The 12,446-nt window shown below is 37.7% G+C and overlaps 1 protein-coding gene across 9 annotated transcripts in view; it reads left to right on the top strand.

The window, feature by feature from the left end:
• PHACTR1 (phosphatase and actin regulator 1) overlaps positions 1-12,446 on the top strand; it is a 503,450-nt gene that overhangs the window by 112,375 nt on the left and 378,629 nt on the right. The window lies entirely within an intron of this gene.

Below are 12,446 nucleotides of genomic sequence, written 5' to 3'. Positions count from 1 at the left end.
TGGCTCTTTTACTCAATATAGCTTATTGAGTAAAAGCAAGTCACAGTTCCTGGCCACACTCAAGGGGAAGGGATCACACAAGGGTGTGAAAACAAGAAGGAAGGGCTCATGGGTCCGCTCTAGAGTCTGTGCTCCACAGTGTCCAGGACCCAATTCCTCCTTTCCTATCTTACCACCCCTTTCTTTTTTTAATTTCTAGGGCAAAAAACGATGATCCCTGCTCCCCTTCAGAATCTTCTTTGTCTAGGCAGTTAAAGACAGCACTTTAGAATTTCATAGACATAAAATAGAAAAAGACAACCCTCAGTGAAAAATATTAAAATTAGTGTTTTATAAACAAGTTAAAATTATGTTCAGTAAAATTAATAGTTAAGTAAAATTTCACAAATAAAAGGCTTTTTGTTTTCTCCTGTTTGTTTATGCTTTGAATGCCATTTTGTTGGAGTGTGCTCAGAAAATGAATGTGGATCTAAATTAATGAGTACAAAAGCTCTCATGAAACGCAGGCACTACAAAATCATTTCACTAAATAGCCTAGAAATGGTGGTGGATTTTGTTCCCCTTAGGGTGGTTTAAAATAGCCACAACCCCAACATGAGGCAGAATGGTATCAGTGCAGGCATTCTTCATCGTTGGTAGTTTGGCCGTGGTTGCCATGCCTTACCCGCAGCTCCAGCCTCTGGAATCAATGGGAACTAGGGTCTTCCAAAGACGGTGGGGATTTTAATGATTCTGAGGCAGTTGCTGCTGCTGCTGCTGATGATGATGATGGTGATGATGATGATGATGATGATGGTGATAGGTAACATTTACTATATTTATTACATGCCATTATTCTGAAATCCTTCATATATGCAATCTAATACAACTCGGTGAGAAAAGAACTGTTAGTATCCTTATTCACAAATGCAGAAACTGGGCCTTAGAGAGATTAAAGCCATATGGCTAGGAAGTGACAGGGCCTGGATTCTAACCTTAGAGAGGTTCAATCTCAGAACTTCAGAAATAGCTGTGAAAAACCAGGAACTTTAAGGCACAAACCAGAAGACTTAAGATGGATCTAAATATTCTCCTCAAAATGTTAGAGGGCTATCTTGTTAAGGATGGATAAGAGTTGCACCTGTGGCCAAGGAATGGTGTTAGCCCTTGTTCTGACACCCACCCAATCCTGGCTGCTGTGGATGTACATCCAGGTACCAGCAAGCTCTTACCCCTTCTCTCAGAGCTAATCAGTGGGGGATTGAGATCGGATATCTATAACCCCCTCCACCCCACACTGAGTCCTCAGTGGGATTCGGTAAGAGACAGGTGTGTACTAGGCCAATGAGCAGAGTAGCCAGGGCAAGTCTGAGGGGTCTGTGGGTTGACCCCTTACCTGGTCCCACTGGCCCATAATATGGGTACCAAGATTACCTTTGTCCCCTCGGGCTTCAGCCTCTCAACTTAATCCCAAAGTCTGATGCAGTTAATAGAAACAGAATATCAGTCACGAAAACATCGAAATGTACACATTTTGATGGACAGTGTGTCCATCCATATCATATGCTACACTTCTCTAACTTAGAGAAAGAAACAAGACCAGTGGACAGTATTCCAGGAGCTTCACCTTAGTCACATGTGGGGAAGGTAGTCTGTGCGAAAGGAGAAATTAATGTCTGTGGAAAGAAGGCACGAATGTAGGTGTAACACAGCTACAAAGTAAGAAAAAGGATCATTACCTTATTCTTCTGTCATCAGCAATTACTCCCCGTCTTGATGGAGAGGAGTTACATATCGATAAGTCACGAGCAGAGTTTGTATGTGGGTGTCCTGTAGGAGACTTCAAGAAGACCCAGCTATATCTCACTAATTAAAAATTATTTTCAAACATTTATATTCTGTTCTTTTGTGATGTTAACTCTTCCAAGAATGCATGGTATAGATTTCTACAGACATTTCTCTAAAAATGCAGAACAGCTGATTTTAGTCAAGCCAATGTTTTGGCATATCTAATCTGTTTTCTTTTAACACTGGCCATTCATTCATTCCATTAACATGCTCCATCATGCACACAACCTAAACATAACAGAGAAAAAGCTTTTCTCCATGAGAAAGGGGCTAGTGGAGCCTCAGTCCAGGGACTGCCTTGTAGAAGCAGACTTCCCGACACTTGAACATGCAAGGAGACCTTCTCTACACTGCTGCTTAGACCTGCTTGTTCATCTGCATAGAGAAACACCAATGCATCACAAAAGGGGAACTTTCTGGCACTACCTCCAAATGCAGCTCTCAGTGACATCCTATGTATTAATGGGTCATTTATGCATGAATTTTCTATACCCACACCTATATTTTCTATATCAGCACACGTATCACTATTTCTGCCAAAAAAAAAGAAAGTACATAGGTCTATACCCTCCACCTCCAAATTTATGTATCTTCAAAGTGACCATTTATTCTTGCCTTTAAAAAAAGTTTCCAAGGATGTTATCAATGCTGTGAAGAAGGGTGCCTCTTTCAATGCATGAAGGAAGCATTGAGGTGGTAAGGAAAGCTGACTTAGTGGATGAGATAGTCCCTCTTTCAGCAATGTTCAGACAAGACAGATGGGGACAGTCTATAGGAGAGGGTACCCTGACTAAAGCAGAGTGAATTATAGTGACGAATATGATAAGAACTGACTTTGAGGTTTTACTGTCTATCGCATAATAGGCACTCTTTGCATTTGGTTACTTCATTTGATCGTCACAACTACCTTACTTCTTAATGTATGAAATAAGAAAAATGAGATTTGGAGAAGTTAAGTGACACAATCAAGGAGAGATATTTACTGTTGTCAGATGGGCTCTGACCCTAAGGTCATGCTCTTTCCATTACACCAGTATGTTGCTTCCTTCCTTTTATCCTTTGCTGCACAGTCATGTCATTCTAAAAATAACGATTATGCACCTACTATAATTTCACCAGGGTAATATGAGAATCCACTACCTTGGACCTCCTAAGTTCTGGGAGTCTATCATTAAGATTAAAATGGTGGGGCTTCATAGTTTCCCAGCTCTATACACCTTTAGTTGTGAGGAGAAGAGCATGATATATATGAATAGAGCATCAGATACCATGATTTTCATTTTGGTTATATCACTGGGAAAATAAGAACAATTCTTGAGATGTGGATGGCTAGAGTAAAATTAAATTTTCATTATGCTCAGGAAGAAATGTTAGTCAAACAGAATAATTTAATATTTCAATGTTTACTGTAGCCATCTGGCTATCATAAAGGGAGACTAGAAAGGATAGTTGTTGTTGTGTGTTTTTTTAAGTACTATAAATAATTAAATAGAGTTGGCCAAGAAGGAATGCTGTAAACATTTCAATTTTATACCAAAATTTATTTTGTTAATTATCCTGCTTAATCTGGTGTCTTGTGGGAATCAATAGGCTTTGACAATGCATTATCACTTAATTACGCAGCTTATTTGAGTTAACTAAGGGCTTCTTACGCCTTTATTTTAAAAATTAAAAAGTACTCTTTAGAACCTTTTGTTATTATCTTGACAGTCTAATTCAGGTTTCTGGCATCATATAAAGTAATCATGAGTGGTTATTTTTATGCCATTAGAGATAAGGAGTTTTGTTCTACAATAACCTCTGTTTGTCTAACATTTAATAAGAGTTACAAATGAAATAAATAAAATACATATGTAAAATAACTGAGAAAAAATATATTTGCTTAGGAAAAATGCTGCTTATTCAGTGTTCTACCCTTAAAAATTTAATTGAAGAATTTCTAAAAATAAGCACATGATTAATTTGCATTAGGTAAGTTAACAATTCTTTAAAGTATAATTTCATGACATATTAGTGTCACTTTTCTCAGTATTATACACTACATAGACAATCTTCAACTTTTCCCATGTTGCTGAGAAAACTAGATTATAAGAAGTGTGTCATATTTTCCGATAAGGACAAAGTTGCCACTAGGGCACCATGTGTTCTTGACCAATGGCCTAATGTCATAAATTACTGATGATCTGTTAAAAGGAAGAAATATAATTTAAAATCTTCGAAATGATTTTGAAAAGTAAAACACATTTTAATAAATGCATTTAAACAATAAAGGCTTTTCCCCTAAATTTTGCAAAATTCAACATTAATGTACTGTACCTATTGTTCAAGGAGTTTAAATATACCATAAATTGTACATCTAGCACATAATTACGAGGTGTAATAAAAAATACAGTGAATGTTTAAATAAAAAAACGATTATTACAGTAAAAGATACATTTCCATTAATCCCCCTCAAATACTTCCCCTTGCTTCGAACACACTTATCCCATCGTTCTTGCCACTTTCTGAAGCAGTTTTGGAAGTCCTCTTTAGTGAGTGTCTTTAGTTGTGCTGTCATAGCTGCCTCGATGTCCTGAATCATTTTGACTTTGGGGAAGAGCCAGAAGTCACACTGTGCCTGATCCAGTGAATAAGGTGGATGAGGACACACTGTAATGTTTTTATTTGACAGAAATTGCCGTATGCCAGAAGCAATGTGTGACACGGAGAGTTTTCACGATGGAGGATGATTTGTGGCACACTTTAAAACACACCTTCTCTCAATCATAGCTCAAACCCAACTGACTGACTGCACAGAACAAGGTGAAACTTGTCAAACACTGTTACTAAGGTTCCACACACCGCTTCCCGTATTGAAGATCCATACTTTTTTGTTGGATGGCACTTGGCAGCAGCATTCACCATATTTTGCCATCACAACGGAAAGGCTCCATGTCACACATCGCTTCTGGTATGGCAATTTCTGTCAAATAAACACATTATGGTGTGTTCTCATCCACCTTATTTACCTGATCTGGCACCACGTGACTTCTGGCTCTTCCCCAAAGTCAAAATGATTCAGGACATCGAGGCAGCCACAACAGTGCAACTGAAGACACTCACGAAAGAGGACTTCCAGAACTGCTTCAGGAAGTGGCAAGAATGATGGGATTAGTGTGTTCTAAGTGAGGGGGGGTATTTTGAGGGGGATTAATGGCAATGTATCTTTTACTGTAATAATTTTTTTGTTTAATTTAAACATTCTCCATATTGTTTGATCACACCTCATATATACTATATCTCTTGGGTCACAATTTGACTTATCTCCCCTTTATATGTTATCGAAAGTAAACATTTTCTTAACAAAGTTGCTTTTGGTCATTGGAATGTAGAAAGACTTTGAGGTGATGTTTTGATGATCCATATATCTTGAAGTTAGAAATGTTGGCACCCTTTACTCTTGTTAAAATCCCCTATAGAAAGAAGAATATTCACAACTTTTCTGTTACTAGCTAAGAATAGTGATCGACTTGAGTGAATATTTGAAAAACTGAACGTCATTTCTGTAGCTCTACTAAGGACTTTAGCTCTGGGAGTTTGGACAGCAGGGACTTCATATATCTAGTCTTTTGATTCATCTTCCTTTTGTTATTTCCATTTCAATGACAATTTTATGGGAGTCTAGAAGACAAGAGGAAACACAAATGGGGAGGCATAAAATCTGGTGAAGATGCTAAAAGGTTGAGGAGGTGGCAGGTGGGGAAAGCAAGAGTAAAGCAGTTATACTGGGTGTGGGGGGATTTACCTAGAAATACATATATATAATAGTACCTTGGTTTTCGAACATCTCCATTGACGAACATTTTGGTTTACAAACTCCGTAAACCCGGAAGTAAATGCTTTGGTTTTCGAACACTCCTCGGAAGTCGAACATGTCATGTGGCTTCCGCTGAGTGCAAGATCCTGAGGCCTAGCTGTCAGCTGTTTTTGAATGTTTCAGAACTTGAACGGTCTTCCAGAACAGATTTGTTTGAAAACCGAGGTACCACTGTGTGTGTGTGTGTGTGTGTGTGTGTGTGTGTGTGTGTGTGTGTGTAAAAGCTGAGGAGCAAACCAGTTGCTTGGAAACTATGATTCCTTATAAGTGATATGTTTAATCATGCATCATAAATTGACTACTTCTTTCCAATGCTGATGAGAATAAGGTCAAGAATTTCAGTCCTAAATGAGTAACTGAGCTTTGCAGATATTTGAAAAGATGGTGACTAAAGATCTGACATTAATCAGAGGAAAAAATATAGGCAGCAGGCCACATCCTGGGTATGATACCTGGTAGGCAATCAATAAATAGAGTTCCCTTTGCCCTTCATTGAGAACAGGTCAATTTAATATTTGTATTTGCATAAAATGTTTTATATGGTCATAAAAGCCTTTCTTTGAATAAATATGTAGTAGTAGAAACCAAATATATTTTACAGTTAAATAGATATGGGTCTGAATTTGGGCAAAGTGGTTGATGTCTCTGAATCCCAGATTCCTGTATGTAAAATGAGATTAAATATCCAACAATAAGAATCAACTATCCAGCCATAAGGATTAGCAATCAGATAGGTCAGGGCACAGGTCTTGATCCATTTTGCTATGCTCTAGGCCTTGTTCTAAGTACTGGAGACACTGAGCTGAAGTATATGGACCAGATCTTCCTCTTAGCAGTTTATATGCTGGTAAGCAGTTTCAATAAATGATAGAACTTATTAATATATGCAATACACTGTGCTATAGAGTGAAGAGAAATACTAGTCGGGACATCTGCCTTTTATAGCCTACTGTGATTCAAGAAGTACTTGAGGAAAGAAATATAAGTGAGAGAGGGGAAAAAACAGTAGCAGAAGCTAGTACTGGAGAAATCAGGGAAGAAGTGTCTTGGGGGTGAAATCAGGACCTCAGTTAAAGCATCTGTAGGTCTAGAAGAGAAAACCCTCCCCCATGTTCAGCTCTCTATTGGTGGAAACAAGTAACAATTAATACAATCAAGACCTGAGAACCAGCAGGCAACCCGGAATGAACTGGTTGCACAAAGGTTCACTTTGTTTCAATTCTCTATAAGAGTTTGAAGAAAAAAAATTAAATCAAACCATAAATGTGTAAGTGTGGTGTGTGTGTGTGTTTGTGTGCATATTTATGTACAGCTCCATCTGGGCGTCAGAGTCTATATTCTTCAAAACTGGTGTTTTTTTTTTCCAGTGTGATTATGGGTTTGGTGTGCCTTTGTACAAACACTATGAGGGAAAGTGAAGAGAGGCCCTAAGTTATTTTGGTCTCTTCTTCTTCACCAGCTCTTATGATGCCTAGGTGTTACCCATCACATGTGCTACCAGATCTTTTGTAAATCCTTCCCCACTCTCTCCTTCGAATTGTAGTCTCTGCTGCCAGGTGCCTGCTCATTCTTTTGAAAGGGAAAAAGAAGTGGAGTGCCAAGATGTCATGGTGAAATACACCTCTTAATGTGGAGCATTCCTTCTGCTGCTTTGTATGGCAGAATTGTCATCTGTGGCACTGCAGGGATCTCACCTCGGGGATTACTATTTCTGTTCGGCAGGGAGACAGTCTAATGTACTGAGATTATTATCATATATATGGCTTTGTGTGTGGTTTACAAAAACTACTCCTGAAAGCAAGATAATGACTGAGGTTAATGCATCTATTTAGCCTGCTCCCCGAACGTCTGAGTACCAGATCTCTGTGCTTTATTAAGTTCCTTCTGTGGGCTCTAATACGGAATTGCTCACATGACTCCTGCAATGCTCGTTATCTTTTTCTTTGTAAAAGGCTATTTGTTTCACCAGGAGGCAGCATTCTCTTAGATTTTGCAAAAGTAACTTTGACTTCTCTATTTTGAAAGAGCTCTTGTATTGTCCTGAAAATTTCATCTGGCAAAGTAAGCAATTAATCGTGAGCAGACCTCATGCACCAACTAAAAGTATGTGTCTCTTTTCCCTACCATATTCCTAAATCAAGCCAACAAGGTGAATAGTTTAAATGTAATTCGTTTGCAGACAGCAAAAGTGAGACCTGTGGAAAGGAGAGCCATGTTGATAGCCATTTTGAAGCCATTTCGTAAACAAAACAAACAATGACAACAAAAACCTAAGGTCTCAACACTGGGAAGAAGACTTGAATTCAGAAGGATGATTTTGGCTCCACGTTGATATTTGCCTATTGCTCAGTGTGCCCGGTGTACTGCTTGGCACATGGTGAGAGCTTAATGAGTATCTGCTGAGGGCATGGATTGGTAGATGTTCTCAGCTGAGATATAGATCTTAAATGTTAAGATATTAAATGTTAAGAATAATCTTAAATGTTATAGAAATGGACATTTTTAATGTAATGCCACATTTCAGATACTCTTCTGAGATTATATTGCAAATTTCCTTCAAAATAGTGACAGTTCTAAGGACTCTGCTCTATTAAGTCCAGTTTCCTTTCACACGTTAAGGATCCCCCCTGCTAGGGAAGAGAACTGTATGGGTGGATGCTCTTTTTCCAGCGGAGCTTTGGGTAGGCCCTGTGTCTCGGATTCTGAGCTGCAAAGCATGCACTCATGTTGCCTATTAATCAAAGCAGGTTTCTTACGTGTAAAAGGTGGCAAGACCTTTGGGCTCTTTATTAGGCTTCTCAGTTTTATGTTTGCTTCTTACTTTTGAATTGATGTTGTTAAAAGATAAACTCAGGCATATTACAAATTTTAAGAGTTTATTAGAGCAAAAATCCATTCAAATTGGGCAACACCAAAACAGAAGTAGTTAGGTGCACTGAACAGACAGGAGCTAGGCGCAAGACTTTTGTAGAGAAAAAGCAGAAGCAAAACAAGAAAATTCATTAATTGGCTGTAGCTTAAGAGGTTGCCTCATGTGGAAAAGCCTCATTGGCTGTTCGTAATCGATTGTCCTTAGATTTTGCTTTCCTAACCTTGAGGCATTTACAGTCTCAGGTTTGGATTTGCTTCCATAGAATGCTGAGGTACTGTGCTTCCCCGAAAATACGACCTGGCCGGACAATCAGCTCTAATGCATCTTTTGGGGCAAAAATTAACATAAGACCCAGTATTATAATATATTATATTATATTATATTATATTATATTATATTATATTATATTATACCCGGTCTTATATTATAGTAAAATAAGACTGGTCTTATATTAATTTTTGCTCCAAAAGATGCATTAGAACTGGTTGTCCTGCCTGGTCTTATTTTCGGGGAAACACGGTATCAGAACCACCTCAATCTAATGGCCTCCTCCTTTAATTAATTTCAAACTGGTAACACTGCAAAAATTTTGGAAGTATAGAAATTTATAATGTTATCACCTTAACCCAATAATGAATGCCTCTTTTTGCCTATCTCTTTGGCCTTTTTTTCATAGCTTTAGAGAATTTGTGATAATTGTAATTATAGTTTATACACCACCATGTATAGATGAAGGTCTATCATAAACATTTTATGTTGTTGTATGGTCTTCACAGTTGTGGGTAATTCTATAACACCTGGTATAATAACATTCAGCGGTGTCATTTTCAACATCAGATATATATATAAAATATATGTATAATATATATATGTAAAATATATATATAATATCTATACACACAAAATATGCATATATATTCAGATATAGGTAGATTTGAATAAATAATAGCCCCTCAACTATTTGTAAATCAAACATTCAGCAGCCTCATCTATTACAAAATAGATGAGTCAAAAACCAAGCAGAAAACAAACGAACAAAATCTTTCAGCAGCCTAACTGGATGACACAAAGCTCAATCATATTAAGTATTTTCAGCACTTATTGAGAATTATTGCTCTTCTTTAATGTGAATTTGAACACACTTGTTATTGGTATTGATGTTACTATTAATATTGATATCGATAACGTGTAGGATCTATTAGCCCAAAGGGAATGAAACAGTAAAACTATGAAAACAAGCAGGAAACCTCAGCGGGAACAGCAAACTGAGGCCATCTAGTATAAGAGAAAATTACAAAACACATCCCAAGGTGTTTTAGTGGCACAGTATCATGGCAATAAACTATTTTAAAAGTGTTACTTTATATTCAGTTCACTCTATGTCCAAAGGCAAGAAAATAGCAAACATATTTGAAGATGTTTCTATCCAGAATTGATTTTAAAAAATTAAAGTGAAGGTTTAAAGGAACAAAACAACATTCCTCAAAATTTACCTCTTTAAAACAAATTTATTCTTCAATGATACCATTTAACTGCAGTTTTAAAAATATTCACTATTTCCTATATATTACCTTTTATTTGAACTTTGATATATCTCCTCACCCAGATGTGGTTAAGGGAACATTTCCTGGGAACAACAGATGGTCATTAGGTGATGCTAGAATTGAACATTTTACTCATGTAAGGAAGAAAGTTATAATCCATAATAATTAAACATTATCCTTACAACAATGAAGCTGGGTTTTCATCAATCCATCCATACTGTAGTCTGGACCAATCCCAGGTATCGGTTATGAACAGAGTAGAGCTAACCAACCTGCACAGAGATTAGGCCTATATGTTACCATCTTTACCTTTAACCATCAGAAATGACTACCTACTGATGGAAGATCAAGATATATCCATTTCCTATGTTTATACTCTTACAAATATACACATATGTATGTGCACATATATTAAATATCCAAGATTTTACATAAATGTAAATAAGGGCTGTTGTCTCATTTTTGTTTTTTTCTATTGTCTTCTTTTCACAAGCTTCTTTAGGCTCCATTGGACTGAATCAGGGCGCCAATTCATTTCTATTAAAAATCTAATGCAACCGGTAGAGTTGTTCATTTGGAAATTTAATAGCAGTTCATTTAGAAAGGGGGGTTGTGGTGGAATTTGATAAAAGATTTCTCAAGACAATTGGTTTGCAACATGGCTGACGATTATCTCACTTTAAATAACGTTTAATAGCTTTCTCTTCCACATCCTGATAAACATTTCAGTGTAACTGATCACTTTGAAAACAAAGCATGTGAACTTAAACAGAAATGGAGAAAATAGCTAGATTTCTGGTTCTGCACTTATTTTCCAATGGCTTTCTACTGTCAGAGAATACTAAATGAACTCCCCTGAGAAAGAAATCCACCTCTTTTAAAGGAAGCAAATCATTTTTTTTTTTTTGTTTTAGAAAGTGCTTTAAGATTTTGGATTACCAGCCAAAAAATTGAAATTCACTAGAACCACTAAAATGCCAAGGAAATGGAGACTTCTTTATTTATTTATTTGGCATTTTTCAAAGCCCATTTAATCTGACTTCCTCTAATTATCAATGATTGTTCTCGCTAGGATTTCCAAGACAGGCAATATTCTTCTTTGCTACAACTTCAATTACTTTGCAGCTGGTGCTTACTTCATTTTTCACAATGCAAGTCCCTTTAAAGGTGATAAGGATGTCATTTCTCCCCAGCAGGAAGTCCCCGGTGTGGCAAGAAGTCCTTGGTGTGGCAGTGAGCAGACTGCTGAGTTAGATATGACAGTTTCTCCAGCTTGTGTGCAATAACAGAAGCTCTCTGGGAGTGTGTGAAACAATGAAGCAATTAGAAAGGCCTTACCCCATTATCGGTATTTCTGGGAGACTTAACAACAGAACCCCCATAGAAAGCACTTACGATTAGCTGTGCTGAGGTGCCATGTAGCTGATCCAGCCAGCCAGACCTACAATTACTTCCCTGTAAGAATACATGTACCTGCTAGAAAGAGGAGGTGCCCTGAGATTTGGGGAGGGAAGGTGAAGAGGATAATGGCTGGTCTGCAACCTTTAGTGAAGAGTGACTGCAGGCAAAATCCAATGAAGATATGGATTATAGGTCAGATCTGAGGAGCAAAAATGTATTAGACAGTACACGTAATTGCAGCTGACACACTGGACTGTCAGCATATAGGAGAGGTAGTGTGCAGACTCCTGGAAATAACAGGTGAAGCTTAGGAGAAGGCCAGAGACTCCATGTGAGCAGGAAGGGCAAGAGCAGGTGAATTCTGAGATTTTGCTGGGCCTGTGATTCCATCGCTGGGCCTGAGCCAGTGAGGCCTGGGACAGTTCAGATTTCACCAGCTGTGACACCAACAGTTATGTTCATAAATATAATATTCTTTGCAATATTTAATCATTTTCTTATTTTCCAGATAATCAGACAATAACGATATAAAAGTCTTCCTTCCTCTGTCTCCAAGACTCCTAGGAATAGTTGAAATACAAAACAAAAATACACAATTCCTGGCCACAAAGGTATGTTAAGAGGCTTAGATTTCCAGAAAATAAAGACATATTTATTCAAAAAAGAAGTAAGGGGACTGCTCAGAGTCACTGAGGTTTCCTGTGATTTCGTTCTATAAAAATCAGTTCCTGCTTCTTTTTGCCGGACTGGCTTTTGAGATCTGGAGGGTTTCTTGTCCTCAATGTCTCTTCTCCTAGAATGTCACAGGATTTGACTGAAACTTGGAACAGTCAAGGATCCCTTTTTCCTTTTGCCTCAGTCAAATGTTATCTCTTCATCTCTACTCCCAATTCTTATCCCCACGCCTACCCCATACTGGATTTCCTCCCTCTTTCACAACCCCCAG

The sequence above is a fragment of the Rhinolophus sinicus genome, chromosome 14, assembly GCF_057876585.1.
Source record: "Rhinolophus sinicus isolate RSI-liver-muscle chromosome 14, RSI-T2T, whole genome shotgun sequence".
Classification (NCBI taxonomy): Eukaryota; Metazoa; Chordata; class Mammalia; order Chiroptera; family Rhinolophidae; genus Rhinolophus; species Rhinolophus sinicus.
This window is presented reverse-complemented; position numbering and strand designations above follow the sequence as displayed.